The 27,628-nt window shown below is 36.7% G+C and overlaps 1 protein-coding gene across 2 annotated transcripts in view; it reads left to right on the top strand.

Moving 5' to 3' along the window:
* The window catches only part of LOC128020041 (uncharacterized), a 455,114-nt gene that overhangs the window by 263,933 nt on the left and 163,553 nt on the right, over nucleotides 1-27,628 (top strand). The gene's annotated exons all lie outside the window — the stretch shown is intronic.

The following is a 27,628-nucleotide window of genomic DNA, read 5'->3' on the forward strand; positions in this document are numbered from 1 at the left end:
CCCAAAAAATACAAATAAAATAATTAAATTAAAAAAGCATTTCTGTTTCACTAATCACTCTTTCCTTGACTATTTGATGATGTGAACTGAAACATACCTGTTCAATGCCTGGATGAATGTCAAGTTTTGAACTTTAAAATTGTTGAAGAATTTGTGCTATGTTTTATATATATATAAAGTTTAATCTATATTTTGACAAATCAAAATTAGAATCAAATCAGGTGATTTTTTTTTAAATGATAAGAGTAAAAAATAAATAAATAAACAAAGTTGTTTTGCTTTGAACAATTTAACGAGGTCACCATTTAAAATGGTTTGAGAAATTCTGCTATTGCTAATACTGTACATACATAAAAGTGATCTTGTGGAAAATGAACAAAAGGTGATTTTGCTTTGAACGGTTTAATAAGGTCACTCACTGTTTATATGTGTTCAACGGTGTTCCTTGAGGCCGCACTGTTTGTTTACTCTACCATCAACTCTCTGGTTTGTAGAAGTATCCTCAGATAAAAATCAGTTGCTTTTGTTCAGAAGCTGCTGGTTAACTTTCCATGGTTTAAAGAGCACTGTTTGATGTAGAGGGGAAACCGTTAGACGCCCCCTCCTCTGTCACCCTCTCCCCTACCTTTCTTTTATGTCTTTATTTATTTTTCTTTCTTTCTTTTTTACATTGCTGTCTACTTTTCTCTCTTCTTTAGGTTTCAGCAATCTATGAATTACCTCATTCATTCTGTCATGGTTTCCACAGTCATACATGATCATACATTTAGTGCCAGTAAAATGTCTCCCCAGACACAGTCCCAAACAAGGATTCTCAGTTAAGTGTCAGAATCATTTCATTTTAGTAAATAATTTAGGCTGTAACTGGACTTTGTTATTATAAATTAGATGACTAAAATTAAACTCAACAGATTTGATTTATAGGCTCATCATGGTCATGCTATAGTAACATTGGAATTAGAAAAAACAAATCAGACACACAATAAAACAAAAAGAATATAAGAATTAAAAAATATTATTTCCATTGTGCTTATAATATGAAAACAAGATTGAAAGATTTAGTTGATGATATGAAATGCTCTGTACATTCTGTAAGGGCACATACTGACAATAGAAAAACAAATGTGCTAACTGAAGCATGAAGTTCATTGTGCATCCTGTGCTGGTTTAATCGTGGGTAACGAGGTTCACCCAATGTATTCAGAGTTTGTTAAATATTCTGCATAAACTCAGACAATATAACTTCTTATATTCACATTTGAATTTGGCTTTTTAGTCTATTCTGTATTGTTAAAATGTAAAAAACATGAACAAATTGTTGCATGTTTCCCACTTACTGTAGGTTATAATAGAGCTAAACAGAATAGTTCACCCAAAAATGAAAATATGCTGCAACTTTAGTCACCCTCAGCAGCTATTCTGTTCAGCTTTTTCGTGTCTTGTTTTTGGATGCTTTAATGTTTCAATCGACAAGCGGTAAGGCTTAAAAACACGTGAAAAAGATAAGCTTTCGTGACGATGCGCAGCAGTGGCCGTCCTGAGTATATTTTTAGGCTGGCCTCAGCCTGGCGGTTGAGTTCGTTGGGCCCCCCCTCAGCCATGGGCCCCTATAATCATCACCACCTTTCACACCACGAGCGACGGCCCTGCCCTCAGGACATCTAATATGTAGATGAGTGTTTCTTTATCGAAACAGATTCTGTAAAATTTTGCATTACATCACTTGCTTACCAAGGATCCTCGAGTGAATGGGTGCCGTCAGAATGAGTCAAGACAGCTGGTGGACTAAAGTTGTGTTGATTGTGTCAGATCAATATAGAATAATAACAATTCACAATCACAAATATGAGATAAGAACAAAAATCTTTTTTTATGGTAGGGTGTGGGTTGTCAAATGTTTTCAATTATTCAATAAATACTGAAATATCAGTTTAATCACCTTAAAATTGGGTGCAACAAATGTATAAAATTTTTATTATTATAATTAGCCACATATGATGTAAATCAAGTTAACTCAAAATTGATATTTTGTTCTTACATTCCAGTAGAGTGATACATAAATGTAGCAGTGCATTACAACAGCAGGTGTTTAAAAACATGCTGTTGCTTATTAGTGTTTTGATACACACACACACACACACACACACACACACACACACGCACGCACACACACACACACACACACACACACACGTGGGCCTTAAAGACCTTTAAGCCTTTTATACTCTGCATATACAGTTAATGAAATTGCACACCCGTCAGTTGATTTCTCTCCCTTGAGATGTTCATTGTACAGTAATAGTAACATTTTGGATACCTACTGAAAAAAAAGGAATCATAACTCACTACCTGCAATCAGTCTTTTCAGCTCTAGAATTAACTTTCCAGTTCATTACTGCAGTGGTTTATCTTACTTCTTTCAATATTGTTACTCTTAGGTACCCTCTGTTTTTCTCAACTAGATTCACTCCAACATAAATCATATAGATCAAATATGATTAAATGTTCTCTGTCTATCAGGGTAAGACAACAGAATAAGTATAAAAAATAAAAAAGCCAAAAGATGTCTGAATTAGGATTTCTCTGGAACAATCATCTGCCATGACTTCAGTATGATTCAAAATAATGTCACAGATTTATGACGAATGATTTTACATTGAGTGTGGTATGAGTGTGGTCTCTTCTGTTTTTAATAATCAGAACTATTCTGTGGCATGAGTCCTTATGTTTCTAAAAGCACTTAATTATTCTTCATTTGAAAAAAGTTGAGGAGGATACATCGGGAGTGAGAGGTCTCAAAATAAGAAACACCCAAGGAAATCTGACAAAAGCATGGATTATATAATTGAGCTTGACAATCACGATTGCAAAAACATTTAAAACATGGTTTTAGACAAGAAGTGAAGTGAATCTTGTTACCTCTAAACCGAAACGAAGGAATTTGTTTCATCTTTACCTGGCATATGTTGTTGCATTTGCGTATAACAACATGCAACACATATTCAAGCTTAAATGTGTCACAAAACCACTGATTAGAAAAACAGCCTAAACCACAAGCCTCGTTTTCCTCATATTTTAATTATGAAGGTGTTTTTTTTTTGCACTCACCTCCCCCAGTTCCAAACCTCTATACCCCAAAGTGCACACACATAAAAAACACAGATATGTATGAACTACAACTGTCACTGTAGTCTTTCTAATGTTTTGCACTGTATTTGTGCTCTTTATATTTGATGTAGCTACTGTTTTGCTCCTCCAGTTAAAAAAAAAATCTAATTAGTAAACCTTAGCCTACTCTAAAACAGAAAAACATGCAAACCAACTGACTTAAAAAAAAAAAAAAAAAACAAGTGAGCTGAAATAAGATTATTAATTTGTACTAACAAAGATTTATTATTGTTGTAAACTTGCGTGCAAGTTCTGGTAACTCACTCTTTCAACAACTAAATGATTAAGTCCATTATACCGTGTATGTAGTTCAAACAACTCAATTATTTAATAATTTATAACACGCACAATTGCGCTTAAATTTAAGGTAGTGACATTTCAAAGTTAAATGTAATGTTTTTCAATGTAGTTTTAAATTGAATTACAAACATTTTGAAACCAGGCAAAAACAATCTGATTTGGGGATTGCTTGTAAACAGTGGAGGCAGCAGTACGATGAGTTTGGCTCTGGGTTGGTCACATAAGTTGCCAACATAAGTCTTTTCTTTCTTTTCCTAGTCAAGCATCACAATGTAAGTGTCCTTCACAGGTAATGGGTTGAAATGTAGCAGTAATCCAAACTTACAGTAGCACATGGCAGTCCGTAAGCAAATGGTTGAGGGAGACCCTGGAGATTGTTCTTTGCAGTACTACACTGAACAATGATGGCAGAAGACACAAGGTCAAGGCAGAGAAGATTTGGAGAAGCACTTCATCTTTAATGATAGTCAGGACCCCAACAGACAGAGCCCAGACTGCATCAACATCAGACACCTGTATAAAACCAAATAAAAACAATATTAGCAAGGACAAATGGATGATGAGCTGTCAGTGTTTTCTATCCTGTCTACACTGCCATGTCATTGGGTTAGTTCACCCAAACTTTATATTTATGTTATCATTTACTCAGCCAAGATTTTTGTTTATTTTCGGAACACGAATGAAGACATTTTTTAATTAATCAAAACTTCAGCCAGTTGATCATCTACAGCAATCATGTGTCTTCAGAAGACTTGAGCTGCTTTTCCACTGTTGGGCCAATTCTGTATTCTGTGTCGATCCTGCCTAAGCCGATATTTAGTTTTTTCCACTGTTGGGCTGTGAGAGCTCTTTGAAATGCAACACAAATGTGTCAGCTGTTGCTGTTGCAAGAGTTAAGATACAGTAATATTTATTTAACTTTTACTATTAACTTGTTTACTTGTTAACTTGTGGCTAGGCAAAAGATAAGCGACCAATCCTGAGCAGCAACATCACTACAGGCATTTTACAGCACAGTTCAGTGTGTTTAAGAATTCTGGATCAAGAATGCTTTGTAATCAGATCATTCCTAACCAAATTCAAGTGGAAATATAACCGAAACCGCTCCTAACCATCACTGAATAGTTTGGCCCGAAAAATAGATTAAATGCTTAACGATGAATAGTGAAGCTCCAATCATCTGGATTTATTTTATGGTTTCTTTAGGAACATTTTGAAGGGTCAAAGTTTTGATTTAAATACCTTTATTCGTATGAAGATGAACAAGTTTTATGGGATGGAATTACATAACGAGCTATAGGGCCCTATTTTAACGTTCTAAATGCAAAGCGTAAAGCGCACAGCGCAGGAGCACTCAGGGCATGTCCAAATCCACTTTTGCTATTCTAACGACAAAAAAACTGTTGGCGCTCCATGGCGCATGGTCTAAACAGGTTGTCCCCATTCTCTTAATGAGTAATGGGTGTATTTTGGGCCTAACGTGCAATAAACCAATCAGAGTCTCATCTTCTATTCCCTTTAAGAGCCAATTGCGCTCGTGCCATGGCAGATTTGCTATTTACACGGCGGAATTTGGCAAGCGCAAACATAGAACGCATCTCGGAGATGAAATGGAGCTGTTCGTGTGCGAGCAAATAGCCTAATTCAGATACATGTGATGACTATCCATTATGACATGTAGGCCAAAAATCGTATGCATTGCAATCCTTAATTTTTTTTATATTTGGCATGTTTGTGTGCTGCTGTGCATCCCTGTGTTTAATAAGCAGCGTGTACTCTCTTTAAATAACAAAGAAAAGACATTGCGTCAGACTTTAGACCAGGTTTGAGTTGGTCTATGGCGCAGTCTATTTAAGCTCCTTAAAATAGCAATGCACCTGAACACACCAGCATGCCCATGGGCGCACAAATGAGCGTAAATGCATTTGCTAATTAAACGACATGGCGCTGGACGGGAAGATGCAAATGGTGCCAGACTGAAACTAGCAAACACACTTGCGGTGCGCCTTGCATCGCATTGCGCCGGGTGTATGATAAGACCAATAATGGCATAATTTTCATTTTTGAGTGAACTAGGTATATAGCCAACAATCATCTTTATAGAAACATTTAAAATAGAAAGCAAATTTTCTCGCAGTTATGTTCTTGTTTAATGTGTAACTATGAGAACTTACAAAGCGGGTTAGTAGAAGTATTTGGGGTAATCATAAAGTAAAACAGGTAGGGCTCAGATGGGTACAGTTTTGTAAGTCTGGGTTCAAGAAGTAAAAAGAAAAAGAGATACAAGTAAAGTTTAAGACATTCAAAATATACAGTACAAATATTTGTCAAAGTGTCGAAGTCATCCACATTGTTTATTTTAAAATACTGAATACAATTAAGGTCGAAACATACATTTCAAGGGTTGTAGGTGTGAAATGTCATCTTAGATCTGCAAAAAAACATACAGGTGGACTTCAAGAAGGGAGGCCTGTGAAGAGACCACTGTTTAGAGAAATCAGTTACCACAAACACTTGTCCTAAATAAGAAAAATAATTATCCGGTCAAAAGCAAGTTCCACTAGTGTTGTGGCTTATAGATGTGGCATCACAGTGTTATAAATGGGCTGCATGTGCATCTTGTCAGTAAAGCCGGTTCTGTAATAAGCGATAAATCTCCATTACCTGCACGCTTTCACATGGAGCAGCATTAACTACACAGAGTCTTTGTTCACTGACAAGCTGCGCAAAAACACACTGGGAGTGATCGTTGACCCGTCATGTCGCACCGCAACAGCTAGAATCTGTCCACACTAGACACGACGAAGCGAGTGTTGCAAATGACCGCATCTAGTGAGAAATGAATCCGATTCTACTGTCAATTGTCTTGCTTCCAGTGCTGACAAGGAGTTAGACATTAAAATTAGTAGCACGAAGAAAAATACATTAAACCACAATTCTTTTTTTAAACTTACCTTATTATTATTGTGTAGACGTAACCAGTTTTTGTCCAGTGGTAAAAATACAAGCTGTCGTTCTCCTTCTTCCCAGTTTCTGCAAATTCACTGCACAGATTAAAATGTTGCTTGCGCACGCATGCTCTAAACTCTAAACTTTTCTTTGCACCATTGTCTCCAACTAGTGTATTAATGTCACCTGTTTTGTTGTGGCTACTTTAATATTTTAAGTAAGGCTTACTAATAGCAGTAAGTAAATTGTTTTACTCACTTATAATTATAATTACTAATAACTTAATAAACCTAGTAAGTATAACTACTAGTTAAAGGTAACTTATTATATCTAAGTAAGGCAAACTATTGGATTATACATGTGTACACAAGCATGCAAACCGTACAATCACAAACAACCCTAAATAAAGCTTTTTGCATTTTTTAATGAAGAAAAAAAAAAGTTGTTTTATATAACTGAACATATCCAAAAGTGAGTTTTATGCCACATTTAGCATGCACAAACACAAAATCAGCCTGTATAAATTCACCACAGAATACTTGTGTCACCAGACTTATAGTCTCTGCACACAGAAAGAGAACCAAAGCAAAACCTCAGATAGGTTTGAGTTTCAGACACCCACACGGAGATCACATGTACTGAGGTTGGATCTCTGCACAGCCCTGCACCTAAGGATGGATGGCCATAGATGTGAAAAGGTTTGAAAGCATGTGAAAGTGTGCAGGGTGCACATCAGGGTGCACTTCTCTCGCTGTCACTGACGCACTTTTAAACAGGAAACATCTTCATACCCAAGACTGGAACACAACCCAAGGTTTCACAGGAGAAAGCCATTTCCTGCTTTTGACTAAATGAGGCATCTCGAGCATATTAATGTTGCACATAGGAAACTTTTCACTACCTAGTTGTAAACATATATACATGTAAACTGTATAACAACTGAAGTATTTCACTAACTACTTTTTTTCTTTTTTTTCTTATGTTGCAGTATAAAAAAACTATATATTTTTCTAATACTTATAGTAGGAATAATAATCCACTAGTGCTCAAGAAGTTTGAGTTTGGTAAAGGTTTTTTTTTATGTCTTTGAAAGTCTCAGTACTGTAAAAGAAATACAGTAAAAGTAATATCATGAAATATTGTAACTGTCATTTTTGATCAATTTAATGAGTCCTTGTTGAATAATATCAACCATTTATATATATAAAAAAAGTACATATAAATACGGTGTGCATATAAACTTTCCGGTCTCAAGTACTATGTTTGACAACAAAACAAAGTGCAATCACCCATGCAGCACTGTGATAGCAGTGCTATTCTTTATTAGTGTTTCACTACAGGAAGGCCTGGAAAACTCATAAAGATAAAAGAAAGAATAAATCAATGGAGCACAGAAACATCTTGAAATACAACTGGAATCCTGCTGAAATCCACATAATCACTGGGATTCAGAGGGTGAGTCGTCATCCAATGGGACAATGACCAACCATTTACAAGATATGCTGGAGTGGCCCAGTCAAAGCAAAGACCTCAGTCCAACTTAGCAACTGTTTAATAACTTTGGTCTGGAAGTTCCATTAACGGTTCTCATACAAGCAGGATGAAGGATGTTAAAGACTAAAAATTACAGATAAATATACTCACAGACCTCAAAGATACAACAGAGCTGTATCTCTTTGGGAAAATCCCTATTTCTTTGTTTCCTAAACTAAATCGATTTCAAAAGCAACCCCTTTATGTCTATTGATCTATTTATTTATTTAATTTTATATTTATTTATTACCACAAATCTTTAGTTGAATTGTGGACCAGGCTTTTGATTTTCTTTTTGGTTTTGAGCCACTCCAGAGTGGTTTTTGCTTCCTGTTTCATGTCATTATGTTCCCAGAATCACCCAGAAAGTGTCATTGTGCTCTTGTGGATTGAAGCATGCTTTCCTCCAGGAATTCCTTTACTTTGTCCATCGATGCTTTTCTTGGTTTTTATGAGTTGCACAGCCCCTGATGCAAAAAAGTTATTGTAAAAATGTGATGTAAAAAAATATATAGTATTAGTGGTTTTATGTAATGGCTCTTAACACTTAGGTCCACCATTCAATACTTTTTTGATGCCTTTTTAATGTCTTTTTGACATTAAAAATGTTTAAACTTCTGGATATGAGCATATTCCTTCAATGTGTCTTTTAATAAAATGTAATAGAAAATGTGGATTTTTATTTAATTACATTTTTTTAACAAAATTCAGTTTAATCCATCATGCTTTTATGCTATAACACTATTTTCATAGAGAGAGTGGATGCTTATACAGTAAAGCTTCCATAAGGACAAGGATACATAGCCGTGGATAGCTACTAGATGGCACTATTGATCTTCCAGATCCTCCAGCTGAACAAAATTCAAAATTTTTCCAACATGTTAAGTAATAAGCCCATTTTCCTAACTCAATCTCCTCACACAAATTACTTAATTATTTGACCCTTTTTCTCCTCTTAAAAGGAGATCAAACTATAGATATGATGAGGAAAAAGACACAAAACATTACCATTAAACTCATTCTTCCTTACTAAATGTGTTCTGTCATTTTGCTTAAGGCAGAGACATATCTAATACAAGCTGTTCCCCTCATTGGTTCACTAATTCAAAGCAGAAACCAGGTATCATAGTATAAAAAGACAAAACAGCAACAGGGATTGCACAATAATTCACAGTGAAATTTGTTCATGACTGTCATATGACCTGACATGAGCATTCTCTGTCTTCCTTATTGATCTAGACATATTTCCCAGAAGCCTCCTCTGTCACAGGTTTCCTAATGTCTGTCAGTGGAGGTAGAGCTATGTCTGAAAATCGTATAATAAAACGGAACACCAAAGGGGAAAAAAGTGCCTACAATAAGTCGCCCCCTAGAGCCTCATTACAGCAAGGAACAATGATGTATATAAATGTGAACTGCACATTGCAATCTGTGTCACAGCAGTATGCACCCTTCAAATGTCTAGCCTTTTTAAGAGTGTGGTAAGAAGAAGAGATAGTTGGTCGAAAACCCCCCAATCATATCGCATATCGGCGCTGGCATTATGCCCGAAGGCATCTATGAGACTCAACAATCTGGAGATACAGATAACAAGATGAACATAATGCATGCAAAATAATGCTCAAAATGCATTTACAGGACCCATTAAAAAAAATAAACACATGCAGGAGATACAAGCTTTAAACTTATGCAAATGTAACCACATTGATCTTATTGTTCAGGAGGACCAGGTTTAGCAATATCCTCCATTCATGGGGCAGAAGAAAGGGAAGAAAGCATTTTTTTTTTTTTTTGCTCTGTGCAAGCCATCACAAATTGCAGTAGTGTAAGTTAGAAGTCGAAGTCACTCAGTAAAATTTTGTTAAAATAAATTAATACTTTTAGTCAGCATGGATGCATAAACTTAACCAAAAGAAATGTATATGGTTAAAGATTGTTCAATTAAGAGCTGTTCTTTTCAGCAAAGTATTGTATCACTGTTTTAACAAAAAAGTATTTAGCAGCAACTCTATTGGAGTAATGGCTGCTGACACTTTGATTCAACTTTGCCATCGCACAAATGAATGAATAAGTAAATAAGTAAATAAAATATAAAACACTGTAATAATTTCATAATATAAGTTTACTGTATTTTTGTTCAAGTAAGTCCTAGCATTTTCCATTTGGTTGTGCTCGCAAAGAAGGAACATTATTTTAAAAACAGCTGCCATGCTATTAAAAAATTACATTAGTAGCAATGCTGCTTATAGTAAAAACAAACAAACAAACAAACAAATTAAAAATTCCACTGTTGCAAATGAGCATTGAGACGTGTGAGCTGTTCTAAGTGTGGGTTTATTGTTTCAGGAGAGTTGACTTCCTTAAAAAATTCTTATCGTATGCTACTGTGAGAATTTGTCATAGCATGAGCCTGAAGTAGGTTACACTTCTATTAGAAAATATGTAGGTGTCTTAAGTTGACCCACAGGCACTGCACTGGTACCACAAAAGTGATTACCATCACCTGCTGACTTTATCAACACCACAGTTGTAGTAAACAACAGCCCCTGAGACATTCACCTCATTTTAAGTGTGCTAAAATAACACCAGGATGGAGCAACATCGGACCACTCATTTCAGGCCAATAAACGATGATCAATAAACAAAATAAATAGTGAGATTGCACATTACTGGTTTCCATGTGATACTATTCAATAGTCTTACTGATACTCTACAGGAATAGCTCCTCTAGTAATGAAAATTTTGTCATTGGTCATTCTCATGTTATTCAAAACCAAAAGATTGGATGACCAATAATTTTCTCCTATTAAATTCAGATAAGACATTAAGATATTACTTATTGGACCAAAAAACACTACACAGAATCTAGTGGACTACAGTTTGCAACTAGACGGATGTACTGTTACTTCCTCTACAGTCAAAAATCTGGGTGTTATATTAGACAGCAACTTGTGTTTTTGAAAACCACATTTCCCATGTTACTAAAACAGCATTCTTCCATCTTAGAAACATTGCCAAGCTACGAAATATGTTACATGTTTCTGATGCAGAAAAGCTAGTTCATGCATTCATGACCTCTAGACTGGACTATTGTAATGCACTGCTAGGTGGTTGTCCTGCTTCGTCAATAAACAAGCTACAGGTAGTCCAAAGTGCAGTGGCTAGAGTCCTTACCAGGTCAAGAAAATATGATCATATTACCCCAATTTTACAGTCTCTGCACTGGCTACTTAAGTTCTGAATCAGTTACTAATTATTATTACTTACCTACAAGGCCCTAAATGGTTTCGCTCCTGTGTACCTAACTAGCCTTCTACCATGCTACAATCCATCACGTTTCCTAAGGTTTTTTCATGTTACCGTCACCAATTTATTTGTCAGCAAAAGTCTGCGGGATGATGTAAAATGCTTTATCCATGGGACTGTTGACAGTTCCAGGGCTTTTGTGAGCATCCCCCACTCACGGATTGTCTGAACGAGCCCAGTGCATTATGGGTGGTGCAGTTTTCTAACCTTTTTCTACTGCATAGACAGTCAACTTTTATTAAAACCCCATTTTGCCAGCAGTAAATAACTCTTTTAAATGTATTGTCGTATCAGCTTCACAGGCTATTACATAGCAGATACAGATTTAATATTCAACAGACAATATAAATACTTTTTTTATGCACTTCTTAGTTTTCAGTTCCTTAGAACAACTTACAAAATTTGCCCTTCATATTTTGATAGTTTTGTGTGAGATTTAAGTCATTCACAACCAGATATGTCCAATTCGTGAATAAACATTTGGATCTTTTCATTTAATCAGTTTATAGTTTCAAAGTTAGTCAGAATGGTCTAAATGATTTGTTCACAAAACGGATCTGGTTCTCTGAGTAAGTTCTACTCACTGACTCACTGGCTCAGTCACAGTGGTTAACAGCCACTGGAGGGACTAAGTGAATAATAACTTTCAGTCTAGCTATTGCATGGTTTCAGAATACTTAGAATTTAGCACAGAAGTTGTATGGACCACTTTTATTTACTGGTTGAACTGTTTCTTTAAAGTTGTGGTAATGATGTGAAGATTAAAAACAACAAAAAGTGACTGAAATCACAACAGCATCATCTCCTGTCAGGGCTATTGGGAAATACATTATGCTCAGCAGGCAGCAAGCCGACACAATCTTTATTACAAGGGCTGCTTGTGAAAGGCAGTTTTCTCAAGATCAGCACTCTTTCATTTTGTATACTGGCAAAAGGAAGTATTACTCCCATGTGAGTGCTTCCTTTCTCTGTAAAATCTCCTAAAGGGAGTTCAAGAGAGCATGTTAAGTTACTTGAATGTGTTGTAAAGCAGCAGTGGCACAGAGGCTAAGATATTTTAATCCTACTAACAGCATTATAAGCTTTCTTCAGCATGTCAGTACATTTATTGAGGCTAAAGGTATTTTACCCCAAAAGGAAATGCTTGACACTCATATTTTTTGGTAGAATTACAGTCTGTAATGAAATGTAGGTCCAGCTGTGACATTTGAAATTCATGAAAATGGCATATAATGCTTCATTAATCACAACCTGTAAATCACACTGTACAAACTTTTGTTGCTGATAAGATAAAAATAAACTAAAATGTTTTTTTTTTTTTTTTTGCCACCTACCATCTTTGCTCATTGTTTGAAATGCTAATCACAATGAACTGAACATACAGAAGTTTTTCTTTTTTCATTTATGTGAATATTTGTCTCTCAGGTGTGACAGTGATATTTTTTTTTCCTCTATAGGATGGGAAAAGACTGAAATTGTACATATTATAGATAATTGCAGTGAAGTGAAACACTATGAATCATAGTGATCACAGTCCACACTTCTGCGAATTGACTCCGTCATGCTGTTAGACTACAGACACATCATTTTTTTCACCATCTAGTCGTGGAAAAAAAATAAAACATACACATATATTTTACACTAGAGATGGACTTTCCAACAGTAAATGCAGCCACTTATGAGGTAAGGGTTTACAGGAATACCTGGCAGCTCGGTGTATTCATCATAAGACTATTCACAGAATCCAGCTTGGTTCAGGTGGGTTTTTTCTTTCCTTGTGTGTGTGTGTGTGTGTGTGTGTTAAAAGCAATTAGCCTTGATGCACACGACAGTCTGGCTCAAGGCTTGGTTTGGACAGACTGCTAGTTTAGTACTGTGTCTTGATCCTCCTCCAGTTAGCCATAAGATGTATCCACTCCTGTACTCCATTCATGGTAGCGAGGATAACATTTACACGTTTATCATTAAGCAAGAAGCAAAGCACTTTGGTTTTTAACTGTAAACCGACATAAAAGCTTTGTGTACTGAAATTCTTAGAAGCTCTGATCTCTGTTGCTTTTTTGCAGAAATACAAAAATTTAGTTATTAGAAGTTATTAACTGGAGTGAAAAGCTGCATTATGTTATTCTGAGTCTTATGACCGTGATAAACATTTACTGTGCAAAGTTGTCTAAATATCTACAGTGTTGAAAATGTATAATCAAACCACTAAAAAGATAGCAAATGTTTTAACACATGACAGAAACATTTTAAACTCTATATAGCAACTGTACTGTAGACAGAACTGAGATTCGATTTTTTTTTTCGGACAAAAAGACAATTATCTTAAATGTATCGCTGTTGAATTTCAGAAAACATTTCAATAATGATTTTACAAATGCTAAAGTTGTTAAGATTTTAATATGAAATCTAATAGCTTCTCATTCCAAATCATAATGTAGTTTTAAAGGCCTCTGATAAACATTTACAGAGTAGTGTAATATCTTCGTTTTTAAATGAATTAATACATTATTTACATATAGCAAATGTTTTAAAACCTGACATAAACTTTCCACTTTAAAATGACACAAGAGGTGTCTTGATATCGCAACTGTTCAACTTTTTTTTTTCACAGACTGCAATGAAAAGTAAAAGCATACAAAAAGACACCAGTAACCTCACGTTTCTCCATTGAGTTTCAGAAAAGATGTCAAAAACATCTCAAGTTATGCTCAGATTTGCCAAAATGCCAATGTCTGTTAGATTTTAACATGAACTCAGTCATTTCCTATTCCAAATCAAAATTAGTATTTACATAATTGTTACGAGCATTTAGAAATAAAGTGGTCTAAATACCTTCAAAGTTGAAAATTAGTCAATAAATCATTGATGGAATTTAGCCAAAAATAATAATAATTATATATATATATATATATATATATATATATATATATATATATATATATATATATTATATATATATATATATATATATATATATATTATATATATATATATATATATATATATATATATATATATATATAGTGCCCTCCATGAGATTGGGACAGTAAAGACAAAATAGCTTTCTCTGCTGTGGAGTCAAGACATTTGCCAATATGATTAAAAGATGAATATGCGACAAAACTACAGAATGTCACATTTTATTATTAGTGCTTACGACACACACATGCTTTGTCAAATAAAAAGGATAGCACTTTTAGTTCATCCCACTATTTGATGTGAGCATAAGTATTGGGACAACTGAATTTAAGGGAGATATAAAAGATTAAAAGCTAATATTTAGTTGCAGATCCCTTGCATGCAATCAGAGCAGTGAGTCTGCAACCCATAGACATTACCAGACTCTTGCTCTTATTCTTCAAAATGCTTTTCTCCAGCCTTTAATGCATCCAATTCCAACTGTTTTGGGGAGTTTCTGTCTTTAGTCTCCTCTTCTGCTGGTGAAATTAATGTTCAATCGGATTTAAATCTGGAGATTGATTTGGGCAATTTAAGACTTTATATTTATTTGCCCTGATAAAGTCCTTGACTGAACTGGCAGGGTGTTTTGGGTCATTGTCCTGATCCAATATGAAGTGCTTTCTAGTGAGTTTGGTGGCATTTTCTTGAATATTGGAAGCCAAAATTATTTTGTACCTTATTCCAAATTCATTCTGCTACTGCCATCATACATTAAGTCATCATTAAAATGAAGAGGTCCAGTTCTAGAGACAGCCATGCATGCCCTTGGCATGACACCGGCTCCACCAAGCTTTACAGATGAGATTCATGTATAAGATCATTTGCAGTTCCTTTTATTTCTCCACACTTTTGCTTTCCAATCACTTAGATAAAGATTCATCTTTGTCTCATTGGTCCATCGACTCTACTGGCTCACATTTGTGAAGAATCTTGCCTTTTTTATTTTTGGTGCTGATCAGAGGTTTGCATCTTGCTTTGTAGCTTCTGTAATTCTGTTTCAAATTCTCCTGTAGACTGTAGGTTTTTGGTGATTTTACAGACATGTATTTAAGGGTTCATTTTCACAGCTTTTATGATTTATCTGTCATCAGCAATGCTGTTTTTCTCAGCCGATCAGGTCATCGTTGGTTGCTGATGTCACCGTTAGTTTCCAAACTCTTGATTTCTCCATGCTCTTTGTTTTTCCTGGTTTTAATATCTGAAGAATTAATGCAACAGGACACGGTTTATATATCAGCTGTTTCTTGTAGATGGCAATAAGATCAAATGGAGAGCAAAAGTAGATAAAAAAGTAGAATTTCTCAATCTGTGCTCAGATTTGCCAATATTTCAATATAAATTAAATCATTTCTGATTCCAAATCAAGACTACGTCATATTAGCTATGCTAACAACATTAATTTCTTAGTATATACTTTATCATAGATCAACAACATATAATTTATTTCTCCAAAATAATTCTACGAGACATGACAAGTTGACACATAGATGAAACATAACCGATTGACCTGAGCTACCTCTGAGCAATAAAACGGTCCTCTGTGTTATACTAGCATCATCATCACTAATGATCACTGTTATGAACCCCAAAATGTGTTACTTTCAATTTTCAGTGAAACTATTGTGAGAGTCACATTAACAACTCATCTGAAGTGTTGACATCAGTATAACAGCTACACCACGTAAGTGCTGCACGCTGTATCTCTGTTAACTCTTGCAGAGCCATGTTAGCTTTGAAGATTTCCTACACTGGATGAAAGTTCGTCTGAGGTCGAAACAACAGTGTAGACAGGTGTTGTCATATCAACATTAGCTCTTAAGACAGCTCGGAGACTTTAGTACTGGTAAAGCCTATCTTTCAAGACCTATGACAAATTCACATTCTTGAAAGTGACGCTCTGCTCATTGTATCTGCATGTGTTCTCACCATGAACACCCAGACCACACAGTTCGTTCCCAGCCCCCACATCAGATCTATCATCTCACCGCCTCCCATTCGAGAACATGTGTTAAGCCCATGTATGGGAATGTAAGGTGGGCAGCGGAGAAACTCTCCTGGGGTTTGTATTGCGATTAGCACCTGTAAACTTCCAGTACTGTGTGGGTGTCATAGCCATCAGTCAGGTGAGATATGACTATCAAATACTCACTTCACTGTACTCTTATCTTGACAAACCACTTCCACTCATAAAAAGACTCTTGACTCATCCTTGGAAAAAAGGCAATTAGGCAAATTACTGAAGTCATTACAAAACTACAGTGACTGGCCTTTGAAAACAAAAAGAACTGTTACTGGCATGTGTTCATGTTCACAATTACTACTGCATTTGTAATGAATGCACAAAGAAAAGTCACTCAATTGTCAATTGTCAATGTCAAGACACAAACTGTTAGCTTAAATTAAACTAACCACCTAACTTGTTATATTTAAATAAAACGTTTATTTTAAAGGGGGGGGGGGGGTGCTATTTCATGCATACTGAGTTTTTTACACTGTTAAAGAGTTGGATTCCCATGCTAAACATGGACAAAGTTTCAAAAATTAAGTTGTACGTTTGAAGGAGTATTTTTGTTCCAAAAAAACCTCTTCCGGTTTGTCACAAGTTTCGGAAAGTTTTTTTCGAGTATGGCTCTGTGTGACGTTAGATGGAGTGGAATTTCCTTATATTGGTCCTAAGGCACTTCTGCCGGAAGAGCTCTCGCTCCCGTATAGCGAGGCTGAGCACAAACATTCCACTGATCAGAACGATTCACTGATCAGAGCGAGAGCGTCACGAAAAGTCACAAAAGAAGTGTGTTTTTGGTTGCCAGGGCAAGACAACCCTGCACAGATTACCAAAAGAGAAACAGCATTAAGGGACCAGTGGATGGAGTTTATTTTTACAGAGCATCAACGGAGTTGTGCAAGTGTTTTCGTTTGTTCCCTGCATTTCAAAGATGCTTGTTTTACAAACAAGGCCCAGTTTGACGATGGATTTGAACATCGTTTATTTCTTAAGGATAATGCAGTCGCAACGAAAAAGGGTCACGATCATGTGTTGGAACCGCAGGCGGTGAGTAAAACTGCTTCAAATATCTCTGTGTTGTTAACTTAGCTATCGGCGCGTGAGCACATCAAGTAAACAACATGCAATGTTGTCATCAAACTGCACTTTCCACATGTACAGCTTAAAAAAATAAAAAAATAAAAAAGACGACATAAAGTGGAACTTAGTCATTTTCCGCTAAGCAAATATATACAGTTTCAGTACATACCACATAGAGACGCCTTTGCTGATGCTGCTCTTGTTAAATTTCAGCCTCTGGATCTGTGTCACAGCTTCCAAACGCTCTCAACGCGAAAGCCTTCTGGCGCTCGTGATTCTTTAGCTCCGCCCACACGTCACGCCTCCAGCCGGTCGTGTTTTTCCGGGAAAAATCGGTACAGACTATCTTTCTCTTATGAATATAATAAAAATAAAGACTTTTTGGAGTTATGAAGGGTGCAGTACTACTCTATAGGTACTCAAGATTAACAGGATATTTAGTAAAACGAGCATTTCACCCCCCCTTTAATAAAATACACAGTATATTTAAAAGGTATGGATAATTTCAGGTTTATGTTATAGAATTTACATTGGCAATAAATAACTCTCTGTAGGTTATGTGCATCTTGAACATTGATAACAAATGAAAAGCAGTGTTTGCATCCAACACAATATTTACATTTTGTGCATTCTATTCTTATATGATTTATCAGTAGCTGAACAACAGTTCTGCCAACATAGTTTTAAGTCTCAGTGTGTGTGTGTGTGTGTGTGTGTGTGTGCTCTTGTTTTTGTGAAATATCAGAACACAACTCTGTATAATGACATGGGTATTACACAGGTATTACAAGGAGAGGATGAGTTATGAGGACATAACCTATTTCCCCATTTTTCAAAACGCTTATAAATCATACAGAATGAGTTTTTGTTTTGTGTTGAGAAAGTAAAAATGCACAAAGTTTCCTGTGAGGGTTAGGGTTAGGTGTAGGGTTATAGAATATACAATTTGTACAGTACAAAAACCATTATGCCTATGGAATGTCTCCACTTTTCACGGAATCAAACGTGTGTGTGTGTGTGTGTGTGTGTGTGTGTGCGTGTGTGTGTGTGTGTGTGTGCAATCAGTGTGCAGGCAATTACTGTTTGGCTCTGTTCTTTCTTTAGCAGTGTTAAAGCTTGAGCTGTGCAGGGTTGTGGCACTTGAACGCTTATTAGAATGAATAGAGTCTCTGTGCACATACGGCTGTGACCTTTTACTCCTGCACAACAAAGTTTTTGCAGTTCTTTCAAAAACACAAGCGTCTGTTAACCTCTAACTTTTCGGTAACACTGTCAGTTTTAAATGGTTTGCCTTGTTTTTATTTCTCCCATTGTATGTCTCTGTCATTTTAAGAGATAGAAAATGACAAGTTACTAGAAATCTGGATTATACTCTGGCCTTTTTTAATCAATTTTACCCATCTGTTTTTCTTCAGTGGAACACAAAAGCAGCTGCTTCCAATGAAAGTGAATGGTGACCATGGCTCTCCATTAAGACTTTTAATAAATATTGACTTAAATACACAAAAGTCATCAAATTGATTCAGGAGACTCGGAATATTATGCACAAATTGTAATTGTATGTGCTTTTGAAACTTGACAGTTACCATTTACTTTCATTGTACCGAAAGAGCAGCTCAGACATTCTGCTCAACAGAATATTAGTTTTGGGCTGAAATATTCTATAAAATGTGAAAAAAGAAAGTAAGATTTTGAAAAGTTCAGACCCCAATCCTTAAACTTTCCTTTCTATTAATAGGTTAATCTGCCTGGAAGGTCAGATGTTTAAAGCAGTTTCCTTCACGTATCATAGCTAAACTTCTGTCGTCTTTCCGAGCAGCCTTTGCTTGAGGAGAATGGAAATCGCAGTAATGATAAATAACCACAACTGGTAGAAATGTCACTTAAAAGGAACTCAGGGGGGTTCAGTGGTTAAAGGGTAGGGGCCTTCCATCAACTAAAACTAGCACATACCACCTGATTATGACAAATAGGTTTAATGGATGCTTTAATTCACACATAAGTAGATTTTCAAGTCCCTCTGAACACTAACTGACACAGAAACATGCTCCTTGTAAAATTCAGTGTAAAGACAAAATGCAGAAAAAGCTAAATTGCACCTTGCTCAGACTCAGTCTCTAGTATCAAAGTATACAGTTGTAATTGCTGTGTAAATGCATTCATGTCACCTCTGTGAAGCATTAAACAGTTTGGTAAAGACACCTAAATGCCACTTCAGAAGCGCTTCTGTGCCACCTTTGCAGTGTTTAAATTTGGCAGCTGTCTGGGTCTGAAACTAAATAAATCCGAGTACCCATCAAATCTGTCAAATACCATCTGTAGACTGGCTCTGACATTTGACAACTAGCATCAACTACTCCAGACTGTGAACCAGTATAGAAAGTCGTGTAGTGCATTCCCGCCTTTAGACACATAAAATAAAATAAATAAATAACCCCCCCAATGAATAAGGCATGGAGAAAAGTAACAAAACAATCAGATACAGTTGAAACCTGTTAATTTTAATGAAGATCAACCAAAATGCCTGTAGGTGAAGAACCACCTATAAATAAATCACAAAGCCTTTCACCCACAGAACCACTCATGACTGCAGAAATTTTGACCTTTACGTTTTTCCAGGAAGTCAGAGGAAACATGAGCCCGAGAGGGTTAGACAGCACTGAGGAACAGCAAGAACCGGCGATCAGCAACTACAGACATCTATACTTTACGTCCAACAGGTCTCAAAACAACATCTCAAAACTAAACACACCAAAACACCATCAACCAGCCTACTGCAGGATCTCTCAAATACACACTACCAGTCTAAAGATAATATGGTGATGAATGATTATCAAATAAACGTTAGGAAATTTATATGGCAAGTAAAGGTTTTTCAAATAATAACATGGTATTATGTACAATAAATAAATATATGAAACACACCCTTCAATATATCAATAATCAATATAACACCCTTGAAAAAAAAGGTAGTGTGACAGTACCATGGTACAGTGGTGCTCTCATGTGGTCATATAAAGAATAGTTTAGAGGATACCATAGCGAATGAAAAAATTGGTAAAACCATGGTTTGTTTTGTTCTAAATGTGTGTTCAAAATAAAATAACTGCACACAAGAGACCCATTTGTTAAGTACAGCAACATTTCTTTTTTTCCAAAGCTGTACATTTGCATCCAGCATTTAACAGCGTTTGCAATGCCTCTGAAGCCAGAAATTCATTTGACGCTGATGAAGCTCATGACAGTACTGATGAGATGCCCTCTTGTGGTAGCTTGGCATTTTTACTGTTTTCTAATCGCTTTACTTCAAACGCAGCTACAGAATGAATAATCTCCTGTGCAACCGAGTTTCTGTTTTCTGTTTGCTGATAACATGTCTCAATGTGCAACCAAATGTAATGTATAGGAGTGAGCAATCTGTTTAAAACACCAGGATAGTGAGTGCTGGCATTACACAGATAAAACTACTGAATCTGTACAGAGGCAGAGTGAGCGGGAAAGACAGAGAGATATGGCATGTTTGTTCTTCCATACTCATTTTAAGTCGAAAATGTCTGCAGGTGTTGTTTTACACAGAGAACTACCTGGTTTCTCAATGCAAAGTGCATAAATCACTTATGTCTGTCTTTCAGACAGCATTGAAATTAACTATAAATCCCTGGCTTTTCTTTAACTAAATGTCAGCTCAGTAAAAACATTGACAGTAATCCATTTAAGCCTCCAGATCACCTGTGATCCTTCTGATGATCATTATCACAGAACATATTCACTGGAATACAAGGCCTGGAGCCTACAGCCTCCATTATGGCATTGTAAAGCAATTTTATTATGGTCAAATGTACCTGAGTAATATTTCATACGGATGAAAGAATTACTTGATATTACTAGTCAAAGGCATTTACTAGCAGAGTTAAAGACTGCTCTTTTCATCAGCTCAAACTGTGGTTCTCTAGCAGTCGGTGGCGGAGCTAGAGTTTTATACATAATTCAGGGGGTCCATGACAGAAAATCAGTGTATATCTCAAACCTGGCTTGAAAAATAATGGAAATTGTATCGTTAAAGCGTTTTGGAGAAATTGCCACAGTTCTTCTGGATTTAGTCTGTCTCAGTTCTGTTTCTTCATGTTATTCCAGACAGACTGGATGATGATGAGATCAGATTTCTGTGTGGAGCACTGGCTGCTGTCAGACTCCTTGTGCAAACAAAAATCACACTGGGTTATTACAATTATTGGCAAAAAAAAAAAAAAAAAATGTTTGGAAATGTAAACCGATATTTCCTACTGACACACTACTTAAAACCATTTTTTGTTGGTGAAAATACTAGTGGCCTAAGACTTTTGCACAATATTGTATAACATTCAGGAGCAAGAAGCACTTGTGTCGAAAACAAGATTTGTGGAACATTAAGATAAGAGTATACTAAGATATGATTTGTTATTTGTTGTCTCAACAATTTTCAATTATCAATCAATCAACCAACCAACAGCAACCAATCAGACATGTCGCTGTTACCTCTTCCTTCATCAATTTGGAAATAGAGTAATATCGTAATATTCTATCGATTATTCAGTTTAACCTCTAATTGAAGAATGCTGTTGTATCATGCTGCTGTTTCCAGTCTCTGCTTTCCTTGATGCTGTCAGTCGTCTGCATTAAGTGAGTCTTAACACCACCATACAGCTGTTCCCTCATCATCTACTTCTTTCCCGACTCACCTCTCAATTACCAGATCCTGTTCCCCTCAGTGAGGAATCTGGAGACAGTGCCACGTGTTGTGCCTCGCAAATTCAATCTCCGCCATCTTCCCCTAATTACACTGTGATGAGGAGCAAAATGGGAATCTGCCACGAAACACATTCCAATCCCATGCACGGATAAGGCTGCTAAGTAATTGAGCTGATACAGGTGCCAAAACATTGACAAAATGCCTTGGTTTTTTTTTTTTGTCTGAAAATCTTCTGCCCTTTGTAGAGGAGCTTCAGGCAAGGATTGTGTGAATGAGGCTGATGAAATGCTCATTCCACGGTGGCAGATTTAGAACATAGAGTGAAGAAAAAAAAACAAAACATGTCTACAACTACAGTCTATCCATTAGTTTTAAGACTAAATAGCCAGCAAGTCATTATCAACTTAGGATCAGTAACAGGCTCACTGCTGTGTGTCTTATTTTTATGGTGAGTTGACAATTTTAGATCCTATAGCAGCTCTTTGTATAGTCACACCAACTTTAACCCTCTGTCTCTAATGAGGCCTCACACTCATAAATTCCTACAGTGGATACATTAGCATTAGACGCAACATCATTAGATTCCAATGATGTGGAATTTATCTTGTCCCATACTCCCTAAATGAAGAGCTACAGCACTGATAACCTGCTTCCTGCTTCGAATGATGATGAGGAAGACTAACACAGCAGTTTGTCCTATTTGATCTCTTTCCATCTTAATTAAGTACTTCACGTACTGTGTCACCTTAACTCAGTGTCATAAATATACATCAGTACAACACATTCAGTAATAAGCATCTGGTTTGACCTCAAACTGAACTATTATTAGATATCATTTATGGTCCTTTAATTTACTGCAGTGTCCAACCATTAATTAAACTGTGACATAATGTCTCAGAGGTGCACTAATAATAAACTAGGAAAGTTTGTTGAGATGGTGTTACAAGCCATGCGTGAAAGTTTAAGAACTGTTTTAAAAAAAGAGAGTCCAATAGACAGCTAGACAGATAAAGTTATAGACATACTATACAGACAGAATATGGACAAACAGAATTTTTGACAGACTGACAGACAAAAGAGTCTGATAGACAGAAAGATAACATGGTGGATGGACAGAATGACAGAATGAGGCCGTTTCCACCGCAGGAACTTTACCCAGGAACTAGGGACTCTGGGCTGGTACTCGGTGTGTTTCTACAGGAACCAGGATCTAAAAAAAAGTTAAGGGTAAAAAATTGCCCCACAGAAAGTCCGCCAGGTAGTACTTTTTCAAAGGTTCGGAACATTCGGGGATGGGACTTGGGCGCTAAACATGCTGATTGGTTGAGTTTACACAGCATTGTGATTTCAACCACCATTATTCTATTTTTTTATTTTTTTTTACTGATATTGTGTCATGAAATTTAGTTTTAAAAGTATATCAGGTGAGAATGTAGTTGTTTAAAACTCAAATCTGGTTTATTTATTAAGACAGCACCTATTTAAAAATGTGTTTCGCCGATTTCAGAGAAGATCAGCTCCACGCGATCAGCAGGAGCTCAGTGCTCATGTATCTGCTGAGAGCAGTCTCACTTCGGCTAGTCCTGACATTTGCCACTGGTTCTGACGTCTCTTTAGTGGTTAATATAAGATATAATTCATTTGGGGTAAATCTAACAGGTAATATTTGGTCTTTATTAAATGTATCTAGTAATATGTTCAAATTTAAATATCACACTCCATCACAAAGTCCGAACTACCAAGGACCCAAGTCTGAATTTTGCGTAGTCTACTTTGTATTGAAAAATGCATGAAAAGTATGAAAGGCATCACCAGAATAGTCCATCTGCCATCAGTGGTTCAACCATAATGTTATGAAACGAAGAGAATACTTTTTGTACACGAAGAAAACAAAAATAACGACTTTATTCGTTTTATCCTTGTGTCGAGGCTGACACAGAAGAGCATAAGCTGCTTGCCTTCAGCAGATTCTCCAAAGTGGCGCTACAGTGAGACACAGAGGAGACAAATTGTTGAATAGAGTTGTTATTTTTGTTTTCTTCACCTATAAAAAGTATTCTCATCGCTCATAACGTTACGCTAAGTGATTAATGACAACCTTTTTCGTTTTGGGGTGGAGTATCCCTTAAAGGTGCCATCTGTAATGTTTGACAAAAAAAATCAAGTCATGCTCCACATTCCATACCAGATGGGGGCAGTATGCCTCAATAAAGTGAATTGGTCTACTCTAGAGTAACAAACGAGAAACGGCATAGTCTCTATGCTCCGCCCCTACTTTCACAACAACACTACAGCCATAGCCGAAGCCTAACTGTGCGTTCACACCGCCGGCGTCTAGAGCATCAAACATCGCTCTTGCCGCTCTGCTAACGACGCTGCAGAAAGATTTGTGAGCGCTCAGACGCTCTAACGTAGATCGAATGCTTATTTTGTATTTAAAGCGGCCGCAAAGCAAACAAGCTTGTTGATCTCGTGCAGACTAACCACAAGGAGTTATAACCTCATTAAATATTGTTGTGGACGAAATATTAGGATCCTTTACTTAAAATGAACAATCTCAGACACCTTGGTCCACGTATCACTTTTAATTAATTTTTTTATGTCCCTGTAGGCAAACAGGGACTCATCATAGATTAATACAAACGCTAAACAGCAATAATCAACCTGTCCTTTATTCTGCTTGAGAACTAATTTGCCAACTCTCAAGCATTCACCGTGAGACACACGCAATTGACTCTTTTCACACGCTTTCACGCCACACATCAATTTTTTCACGCACAGAAAAACCACGAAGCAAAGAGGACACGGAGACCAACAGACTAGACAGAGCAGGTTAGTTATGATACATAGGGCTGTGCAAAAAATCGAATGCGATTTTCATGCACCTCTCATCAGTAAAGACGCTCCTGTAATTAGAAGTATATCTCCAGCATGTGCATTCAGATCAGGGTTGCCAGGTTTTCACAACAAATCCTGCCCAGTTGCTTCTTAAAACTAGTCCAAAACTAGCCCAATCGCGTTTCCGGGAGGTTCCCCGATAAAAATAGCTTCCCGGGGTTAAAATATAAATTTTTGGGAAGGGTTTCCCTGGTAAAATTAGCATTTTAGGGGCTAAATATCACGTTATTGGTATTGGGATTGCTTCAAACCGCGGACATGAAAAACAACCGCAGACTTGGCAACACTGGTTCAGGTGGAGCGGCAGTTACTGCACAGAGCCTTAGTCTACCGACAACTAACACAAAATCGCTTTCAAAATCGACAAAGAATCGCCTGCGATTTTAACATCGATGTTGAGTAGATTGTCAGTGAATTACGGCTCTGTGTAGTAAATGCCAACCAGTGTTGCCAAGTCTGTGGTGGTTGGTTTTCATGTCCGCTGGTCACAGCGACCCTAATACAAATAACGTGATATTTAGCCCCTAAAATGCGAATTATACCAAGGCAACCCTGCTAAAAAACCTATATTTTAACCCCGGGAAGCAATGTTTTATCGGGGAACCTTCTGGAAGCGAGATTGGGCTAGTTTTGAGAAGCAACTGGGCAGGATTTGTTGTGAAAACCTGGCAATCCTGATCTGAACACACGTGCTGGAGATATACTCCTAATTACAGGAGCGTCTTTACTGATGAGATGTACATGAGTAAAGACATGCACAGCCCTATATAATAAAATGGGTAATGTTAAGTTAAGTTATAGCTAGCTAATTATCAAACGCAGCTACGGTTAGCTAACATTAGCACATTTATCGAACAGCCTTCGATACATTTCTATGTTATAACTTCCCGAAAACAAATACACAAACATATAAAACAAACTTCTAGCGAAATACTAACAGCATCTAACTTGCAAGTTCGGAGTCGAACCTCATTTCTTTCAGGTCCATCAGTTGTCTCCAGCGATTAAAAGCAGTGCCGATGTTTACTCTGGTATTCTTATCGGATTTGATTTGTGATTCCGAGCGCGGTTGTTTCCCTGTAGCGGGTGTTGGTCTCTTGCCAAGGGCTTCAGCTATCCTTCCGCTCTCTTCTCTGAACTGAAAGTAGTGGGCTGTACTTTCCACACGATTGACATCAGGTTCAGGTACGCCCTGCGAGTTATTCGTGTATTCGTTGCAGGTTGGCTGGTGGTTATGTTGCCCGCATACCTCCTCCCACGGCCGAAACTGGTATTACAACACCTGTCGGGCCGGGGCTAGTAATGCTAATGCTAATTAAGGTTGATATCTCTGCAGCACTATAACTTGACATTTTTTTTAATGACATCATCGCCCTTATTTCTTCTCATTCTTTTGATGCGTGTAGGTCATGTTATGGATATTTTTACCTCAATTTCTGCATATGGCATTTAAAGCAGCAGTTCCCAGTACCCTTCAAAACATTACAATTATAGGACTACTCAGACTCACTCTAATCAATGTGCCAAGTACCTAATTAAAGTGCACTTAATAGCAAAACTGCTTTGTGAATGACATTGAGCATTCTTGGAGCACAGGGGATCATTTGCAGGTGTAACAGGGACCTTTGATAGATAACAAGTAAATCTGGGTATTAAACAGTAGCTTAAAAATCTCCGCTGTCTAATTAAAGTTGTCTTCATATAGAGAAAATTCCCATTAATGGGAGCTGAGAGAACTGTGTTCTCTCAAGGGTGACATGGTTAATGATCTATTCACATTGTGCACAAACCAATTAGCCTGTGTGACCCCAGACATGGTGTATATGTCATAACAGTTCAGCAGATTGTCCCAGCTGCCACTGACTTATCTCTAGCCACCAATACGAGGAATTATGGGCTAGCACTAACGCTAGCTGTATGATGAAGTCACTTGGTCCAATCAATTAGTGAGAACTGTAGAGAATGCTAGGAAATAAAAGTACTCTAAATAAAACTCTAAAGTTTTTAAAGTTCAGGAACTGAAATGTGATTTAATTCAACTGTTGGAAATGCTGAGAACATCATAAATGTCATATATCTCCATCTGCCAAACAATAACTGGTTACTATATACGTCAACTACTACTTGACTGTGTTAAAAGAAAGAGAGAGATAGAGAAAGAGAGAGAGAGAGAAAGAGGGGAAAAAGCAGATACAGGAAATGAATACCCTGAAACTATATCTTGTGAGATTTCCACCACAAAGTGTTGTTTTCTGCATACCCTCTCTTTCCCTTAAACACATCTAAATGATTCATCTAACAGTGCATGTTCTCTTCTCTCCATTCTGCCTGCCTGATCAAAGCCATAAATGTACATACTATTTTTGCCATGTTATTAGTTAGCTCTACATTGTTCTAAGGTGGGTTATGGAGATTAATAACATTCTTTGCAAAAAAAGGGTACATTTCTGTGAAGTGAATTTCAGCGTGTTTGTAAATATCTACTGTATGTATAAGGTATAGATATAAGATATGGCATCTTAAGTGAGATTGCAAATAATATGGTGCATGTACCTTCTAATGTCTTGAATAGACCTATATTACATTTGGTATTTTTCTTGTGTATTGTGTAGTGTTGTGTCTGAGATAAATAGCTTATCCAATCTTATCTCTCATTCAAATTACACACATCAACTTTAAAAGGATGTCCATTAAAC

Source organism: Carassius gibelio, chromosome A9 (assembly GCF_023724105.1).
Source record: "Carassius gibelio isolate Cgi1373 ecotype wild population from Czech Republic chromosome A9, carGib1.2-hapl.c, whole genome shotgun sequence".
NCBI classification, from domain to species: Eukaryota; Metazoa; Chordata; class Actinopteri; order Cypriniformes; family Cyprinidae; genus Carassius; species Carassius gibelio.